Source organism: Lathyrus oleraceus, chromosome 6 (genome assembly GCF_024323335.1).
Source record: "Lathyrus oleraceus cultivar Zhongwan6 chromosome 6, CAAS_Psat_ZW6_1.0, whole genome shotgun sequence".
NCBI classification, from domain to species: domain Eukaryota; kingdom Viridiplantae; phylum Streptophyta; class Magnoliopsida; order Fabales; family Fabaceae; genus Lathyrus; species Lathyrus oleraceus.
Window position 1 is genome coordinate 50,640,027 of NC_066584.1, and position 8,778 is coordinate 50,648,804.

Consider the following 8,778-nt stretch of genomic DNA (forward strand, 5'->3'; position numbering starts at 1 on the left):
AAATTGAGAAATGAAATCACTTTATTTAGGCAAGGAGAAGATGGGTATTTTTTTTATGCTTAGGAAAGATTCAAAGAATTATTGAGGCAATGTTCACACCATGGAATCCCAATTTATATTCATTTGGAAACATTTTATAATGGACTAGTGTCATTATCAAGGAAGATGATGTATGTATAATCTAGTGGTGAATTGCTATCTAAATCCTATGAAGAAGGGTGGAATTTGATTAAAAGTGTTATTTCCAACACCAACCAATGGCCAGTAACACAAGCAGCCACAGTAGTCCTCCCAAAGAAGTCAATTGGTGTACATGAAGTCTCTAAAACCACATATATTGTTGCTTAAGTGGCCTAAATACACCAAATGATGAAAAACATGCTGACAAGGTCTAATATTCCAGTTATTGAGCCAATCAAAGTTTTAACTGATGGCACTGAAGTTGCTTGTATTTATTGTGAGGGAGCTCACTTGTTTGAAGAATGTTCAGCAAACCATGTTTTTGTTAGTTATATGGGTAACAACAATCACAACAACCCCTACAGCAACACATACAACCTGGGATGGCGTAATCATCCTAACATCTTATAGAATAACATCCAAAATTAATTAAAGCCTCATGCACCACAAATTCCCCCTGGGTTTTCTGCACTAATCCATGTACTGGCTACATAAAGAAACAACCAGTTGGAAAATATTCTGAAGTCCTTTATAAAAGAAACAAAGAATCATTTTCAAGCTCAAGGTCTGAGCATAAAAAATATAGAAAAACAAGTTGGGCAAATTGCTTTTGCACTTAATTCAAGAACCATGAGAGCACTCCTAAGTCCCACTAAGACACCAGCATCTACCTCTGATACCAAGAGCATTGAAACATGAAAAATCATCTCACTAAAGAGTGGCAAGGAATATGAAGGACCAAGTCAACAAAATCATGAACAATAAAGGAAATGTATGAAGACGTCTGACACATCAAAAGAATAAGCCTTAACTCATACAACAACAACTCTTTTAGTTGAAGTAGGGAAATAGGGTCTTCAACTATGTAACCCATTCTAAAGACTTCAGGAACGACTTCTATTGAAGCAAAATTTCCTCTTGATATGCCATCAGCCAACACAACACTAAGATTAGTGCAAGAAAGACCACCACCACCTTTTCCGCAAAGAATCATAATGGTGAAGGAAAAACAACAATTTGGAAAAATCATGGAGATTTTGGGACGTTTCACGTTAATATATTTTTTATTGAGGCAATTTAACAAATGCAAAATTATTCTAAGTTTATGAAGGATAGTTTAACAAAGATAAAAAGAATGGGAGAATTTGCTACTATGGTATTAACCCAATAGTGTATTCAATATGTTCAAGGAAATTTGCCTCCCAAGTTGAAATATCCATGAAGTTTCACTATAACTTGCAACATAGGAGATTCCTTTTATGGATGGCTTTTTGTGATCTTAGATAAAGTATTAATCCCATGACCTTATCTATTTTAAAGAAGTTGGGCATTAGAGCTACAAGGCCAACAACTATCATACATCAACTAGTTGACCGAGGCATTTATTACCCTCAAGAGAAGATTGAACATGTGTTTGTGAGAGTTAATAAGTTTGTATTTTTGACTGATTACACAATCATAGATTTCAGCATTGATGAAAAAACTTGTACTATCTTAGGAATACCATTCCTTGAAATAGGAATAACTTTGATAGATGTTGAAAAAGTAGAACTCATTATAAGAGTAAATGAGTAGCAAGTGGTATTTAATATCCTCAGTGCATTGAAATATCTCGAAGATATAGTTGATTATTCATTAATATTTAGTTGGGTTTCTATTTTTCACAAACAATTCATAAAGAGTAATGGTGAGTTAGAAAAAAAAATGGGTGAGAAAGACAAAAATGAATTAGTTGGGAAAGGAATCATAAGTGGAACCCCTTGCTTCCACTTGAGAAAAGGATGGAACACTTTGAGACTCTAAAAATTACATCTTATTTGGTGGAACATAATTTACCATCCATAGAGAAACCACATGAATTGGAATTGAAACAACTACCTTCCCACTTACTACATGCTTGCTTAGACGGAGGACAGAAGTTGCATGTGATTATTCCATTGATTTGTCTCAAGAACAGAGATGTCAACTTATGGAACTTCTGAATAACCACAAGAAGGCCATTGCTTAGCAAATATCTAACATCAAGGGAATCATCCTGGTTGTTTACGTGCTTAGGATATTTATAGAGGAAGAAACCAAGAATAGTATAAAGAGCTAGAGAAGGCTGAATCATATCATAAAGGATGTGGCGAAGAAGGAGATTATCAAGTGGTTGGATGCAGGGTTTTTTCTACCCTTTATATGATAGTATGTGGGTGAGTTTTATCTAATATATCCCAAAGAAAGGTGACGTTATTGTGATTGAAAATGAGAAGAATGAATTGTTCCTTCAAGAGTTGTCACTGGTTGTAGGATATGTATGTATATAGGAAGTTAAATAAGGACAAAATAAAGGATCACTTCTCTCTTCCATTCATTGATCAAATGTTGGATATGTTGGTTGTAAAAGAATTCTATTGTTTCCTTTATGGATATTCAGGTTATAATCAAGATTGCAATAGCCCCTGAAGACCAAGAGAAGACAACATTTACATGTCCCTATGGAATCTTTGCCTTTAAAAGGATGTCATTTGGACTATGTAATTCTCCAATAACTTTCTAAATATGCATGATGACTATATTCGTCGATATTGGTGAATGTTCCATGGGAGTATTTATGGATAATTTTTTAGTATTTGGAGAATTGTTTAAAATATGCTTGGATAATATGTAGTTGTTTTTAACAAGATGTGAGGATAATAACTTAGTGATGAATTGGGAGAAGTGTCATTCAATGGTTAAAGAAGGAATATGCCTAGGAAATAGAATTTCAAAGTAAGGATTGGAAGTAGATCAAGCTAAGATCGAAGTAATTGAAAATCTACCTCCACCATCTAACATCAAAGGTAAAAGAAGCTTTCTTAGCCATGCTAGTTTCTATAGAAGGTTCATAAAATATTTTTCAAATATCACAAAGCCTTTATTCCAACCACTACAGTCACCATATGTCTTCAGTGCTGAATATGATCAAGATTTCAAAACTTTGAAGAAGGCTTTGATCTCTGCACCAATTATGAAGGCACCTTATTGGACAAAACTCTTCAAGCTCGTGTGTGATGCAATTGATTTTTCTATTGGATTTTTTCTTGGACAAATGCATGATAAAGTGTTAACCATTAATTATGCTAATAAGATACTGATAGAGGCTTAGATCAACTAGACAACCACTGAGAAGGAGTTGTTGGCTATTGTATTCACTTTTGATAAGTTCAAACCCTACTTGATATGCACGAAGGAGTTAGTATACATGAACCATGAAATAATCAAGTACATCACTACTAAGAAGGATGTCAAGGCAAGATTGATAAGATGGGTACTATTATTGCAAGAGTTTGACTTGGAAATCAGAGATAAGAAGGGAGTGGAGAACCTGGTGGCTGACCATTTGTCAATACTCCTTGATTTAGTCTAGAGGTGCGACAAAGAATAAATCAAGGAAGAATTTTCTGATGAACAGTTATTTCTGATGAATTTTAAGTGACACTATGGTATGCATGTATGTGAACTATCTAGTGAGTGGATATGTCCCACGTAAACTCAACTCTCAACAAAGGAAAAAGATTATTTCATGACTCAAAGAATTACTAGTGCGGTGAGCCAGTCTTGTTTAAGAAATGTGTTGATCAACTTCTAAGAAGATATGTGGATTATCCAAATGTACGCCAAATCTTATCAATGTGCCATAATGCACAATATGGAAAACATTTTGTAGGAACCAAAATTGCTGCCAGGGTTTTTCAATCATGTTATTTTTTGCCTTCCATATTCAAAGATGCGAATGAAGGCTAAAACATGTGATAGATGACAAAGGATAAGAAATATTTCCATGAGGCAAGAAATGTCACTCACTAATATTTTGGAAATTGAATTATTTGATTTGTGGGACATTGACTTAATAGGACCATTTCCCAAATGCTTTGCAAATATTTACATAGTTGTAGTTGTAGATTATGTTTCTAAGTAGATAGAGGCAATAACAACTTTCACTAATGATATTAAGGTTGTGACCAAATTCTTAATCAAGAATATTTTTTCTAGACATGGCACACATAGAGTTATTATTAGTGATAAAGGAACCCGTTTTTACAATAAATTTTTTGAGAATTTAATGACTAAATATGAGGCTAAACATAAGGTTACTACAACTTACCATCCTCAAAGTGGTGGTCAAGTCGAGTTGTCTAATAGGGAAGTAAAGAGAATTTTTGAAAAGTAATTAATCCTTCTAGAAAGGATTGGTCAATGCATATTGATGATGCTCAGTGGGCCTATAAAACTGCTTTCAAAACACCTTTGGGAATGTCTTATTATAGAGTAGTCTATTGCAAGGTTTGTCGTCTACCAATTGAATTGCAACACATGCTTTTTGGGCTGTTAAAAAACTAAATTTCAACTTGCATGTTGATGGGCAAGCAAGAATGTCGCAACTCATTGAACTATATGAGCATAAAATGTTTTCTTATGAGAATGTTAAGCTTTACAAGAAAAAAAATGGCATGATAGAATATGCCAAAAAATAGAGTTGGTGGAAGAAAAAAAGTCATTTTGTTCGACTCAAGATTGAAACTATTTCTTGGAAAATTGAAACTAAGATGGCCAGACCCATTTGAGCCATTAAAAATTTATCGTCATGGGACTGTGGATCTCCTTAATAAAAAAATAGGGGATGTGTTCAAAGTTAATGCGAAAAAGTGAAAACCTACAGGGTATCATGCACACAATAGTCACTTTTCTGGGCCTTTTTCTAACGCGTTTTGATCCATTCCGACATATTTAAAAGGAGAAATTATGCACTTTCACAAGGGTTATAAAACTTGGCACTAGGAGCATGATTTTACAGCGTCAAATGGTGTTTTTGAGGTCATTGGAAGTCCTAGAGTACCACTATAAATAACCATTCATACATTGTCCAAGAAAAAGACCTTTATTGCATACATATGGATTATTCTGGGAATTCCCTAAACATAGTCAAACTGGCGCAAACACCCCTCAGGTAAATATGAAGCAACAACATTATCACATTGCAAATAACCTAAAAAAATGGTAGTCTCATCGAACTCTCGTTGCCCTTCATGTTTTGCCTAGTGTGTCTATATGACATTATCTAGAGTAAGATCATTGATCATCCACCTATACCTTAGAAAGACTGTCTAGATGAGAATTACTCAAGCTATATCTAATGGCTTGTGGGGAGCCATATATGATAGACCACGACCGCGCATGTAACAAATGGACGGGAAATGCTCGTATATCCAACATTGTAGTAAAATAAATAAGTATAAAACAAGTTATATATACTAAATGTATTTAATAAATACTCACGAAATAAATAAAATAATATTTATATTCATACCTAAAATAGACTCGTGTAACAAGAAACAATGTCGTCTCTAAGGCAATTGCCTCTTTAAAGGCATTATACAATATCCTCACAGCAACACAACCACATGCCCAATGGAGAGACTCAAAGTCATCAAACAACGATATGTACTCAACATCGGTGTATACATGAGACTTATCTTCCAAGCAAAAGAGTTGAAGTTGCATTATAGTCGACATCATTTTATTTTGATGTTCTGTCTAAATTTGATTTGTGTGTGTAATTTGATTTATAAAGTATTTATAATTCGCTGATAATTTGTTTGTAAGTTGACCATTTCATTTATTTGTTTAGACATGTATCTTTGGATACCCATACACTTAATGTATTATATTTGGACCCATGATAATTTGTTTCTTAGCCTTTGAAATTTTATATAAGTCAAAATATTGAGTGTAGATTGAACCACTAGTTAGAATACTTAAATCAATGTTTTTGTAAAGTTTGGGTTGAATTAAACATGTTATTATCCAAATCAAACACTTGCTTGGAAGTTTAGAATTTACCTCTGCCAACCTTATTCGAATCAGGAAAGTGTGTGATTTGAACCACAATAATTTTTTACTCGAATCACAAGGCATTTGATTTGAATTATGGGAATCAAAATGTTCTTCGAAAATAATTTGTGACTTAAATCATTCTTTAAATGGCTCGAATCTTATACATAAACACATGATTCAAATCAAAATAACAAATTCATCACTTTACTACCTTTGATTCAAATAATTTTTTCTTTGATTCAAATCATAACCACATAATTTGACTCGGATCATCTTGTGTTTTTCATCACCTTTTTATGTCTAATCTCTAGCACCTATTTAAACCCTTATTTGTATCTTTGACAAAAGTTGTTGAAAAACGAGTTAGCTAGTTAGTAAATAATTTTGATCATGAGAGTTGGTCAATCTAGTTAGATTGATGAACCCATTATATTCACTATAAACTAAGTACTCTTTTTCCAGAATCTTGAGAGAATCCAGGAGAGTTTTGTTCATTCACAAACACATTATCTCCTTAATTCAACATTGTGAAAACTTTATAGAGTGTTAATATTATGAGAGCTTGTAGTTGTGTTATCTGAGACCTTTTAGATATTACTCATCATCTTCAATGTTATACTAAAATATCATTGTTGTAGTGCCAAACTCTAAATATTGAGCGTGAGAGGTAGATTCAAGGTACATTATGGAAGCTAATGTTTTTTTGTGAAGTTTGTTGTGTGTATCAGAAGAAAATGATTGCTTCCTGTTCAGAGTATTAATTGGTTTTTAACAAGAAAGACAAGAATTTATCTATACTCTAAGGAAGACTTTGGTGGATCTAAGTAAGGGTTTCCACAAAACAAATTTGGGAGTTATCCAATTATTCTTAGTTAGAATAATTGCTCAGATAAATCTTCGTCAAATCCGAGTAAAGGTTGTTGCAAAATTGAAGCTTGAAGCAGGATTATTGTGTCTAAAAAGTTTGTTGGATTAAGATCATTGAAGATCTTGAGTATTAGTAGTCGAGTAATTTGCATCAGCATAATGGAATATCATTTTAGATATGTGTTGGCTAAAGCGTTGAGATGTTAGTGTCCAGGTTAATGATAATTCATTGTATGAAAATAATTGTATCTTTAACTTTAGAATAATGGAAAAGTTTATCATTTCCAATGGTTAAAAATATTGAATAGTGGAATAGGTATAATGAGGACAAATTGTCCAACCAATATATATCATGTGTACATTTTTCTTTCTCCGTCTCTTTTAATTTTTTTCATAATATCATGTGTATTATATTTCGTTCGTCTTTAGAATGTCATCTATATTTATCTCTTTCTTATAATGTTTTATCATATAAGTTTAGATTTGTGATGCATCTAATTCATTGAACATTCTACTTTGATTATGATTATGTTAACTCTATGTTTTGGATTTGAGTTTTTTATCAAAGCAAATTTGTTTACCTTCGTTGTTTCTAATATTGAATGAATAATCCTCATTAGGAATGCTGCAAAACATATACTTATTGAATCCATCCGCTACATTTTGCTTCCTCTTATTTGTTTTGCTTCCGCGTTTTAAACTTTGATTATGTAAAGTAAATTGTTTTTGAAAATGACAAAAGGGGATTGGTCTATTCTACCCCCCTTTTAGATTCTTTCTCCCTCACATTCTTGCCCAACAATTCGAGTTAAATGTGATCTTTTTATTAAGTTTACGCGACTCCCAAAGTTGAGTTTATGGGTAAAATGATTTCAAGGGTATTTTATTTCAAAGAGTTTTCTTATCTAGCATATTCAATATGTTTCATAGTAACCTAATGTATGATTAACATCATTATCTGAATAACTTAGAGTTATTTGAAGTAATCCATTTATAGTATGTTAATAAGTCTTTAATTGTGAATTAGAATTTTAATATAACTAGATTCGTTCAGGATCGAACTAACAAAGTTTTGAGTTGTGTGTAGGTAACCAGAAGCCTAGCAATATAGCTTAAAGTTTTGTGTCTACAATATGATTATTCATAAAGCTAACAAATTTAGTCACATAGTATATGTATCTTTTAATTTTGTGAAGGATTATGGAAATGAATAAGAAATATCTCCTTGTTGACCTACTCTTCTAGTGCATCCTAAAAGAATATGAAGATAGTTTCGTGAAAGTTGGTGTGTTCACTGATTGTTCAAAAAGTATCTAAGAAGTTCAAAGCATCAAGTTTTGAATACGTTGTATCACTATCAAAGTGTTGAATTATTTATCTAACATTGTCAAGATATAAGTTCAAAGCAATGAAGTAGCTAATCATCATCTTAATAAAACAATTATTCAAGATAATTAGAACACCAGTCGTTTCTATTCATATGACATTTTGTAAAGGACTGTTTGATAATGCATTCCAAACATACAAAAGGAATCATATCAATTTTTTTTTATGTTTGATCGTATTTTTGTTTTTTGTTATTTATGTTGTTGTAGTATACTAACTATGGTTACGAGGAAGATCAATTTCACGTCCCTACAAGAAACTAAGTGGACATGTGAAAAGTATAGGGAATTAGACAATTCGAGATTTAAGTTTTGGTACACCAAAAGAGTTAGATCGAGAAATCAAGGGGGAATTGTTGTGGATAAGGAGTGGAAAAAGGATATTATGGATGTGAAAAGAGTAGGAGATATAATTATAGCCTTCAAATTGGTAGTGGAACAAGACACCTTTAATGTTATTAGTGCTTAAGCACCTCAGGTTGGGTCA

General features: G+C 32.5%; 1 non-coding gene across 1 annotated transcript; it reads right to left on the bottom strand.

The window, feature by feature from the left end:
* On the bottom strand, nt 1-107 carry LOC127099253 (small nucleolar RNA R71). The gene has a single exon (XR_007793780.1). It is a non-coding gene; the product is annotated as a small nucleolar RNA R71 (small nucleolar RNA).
* Nucleotides 108-8,778: the final 8,671 nt, after the last annotated feature.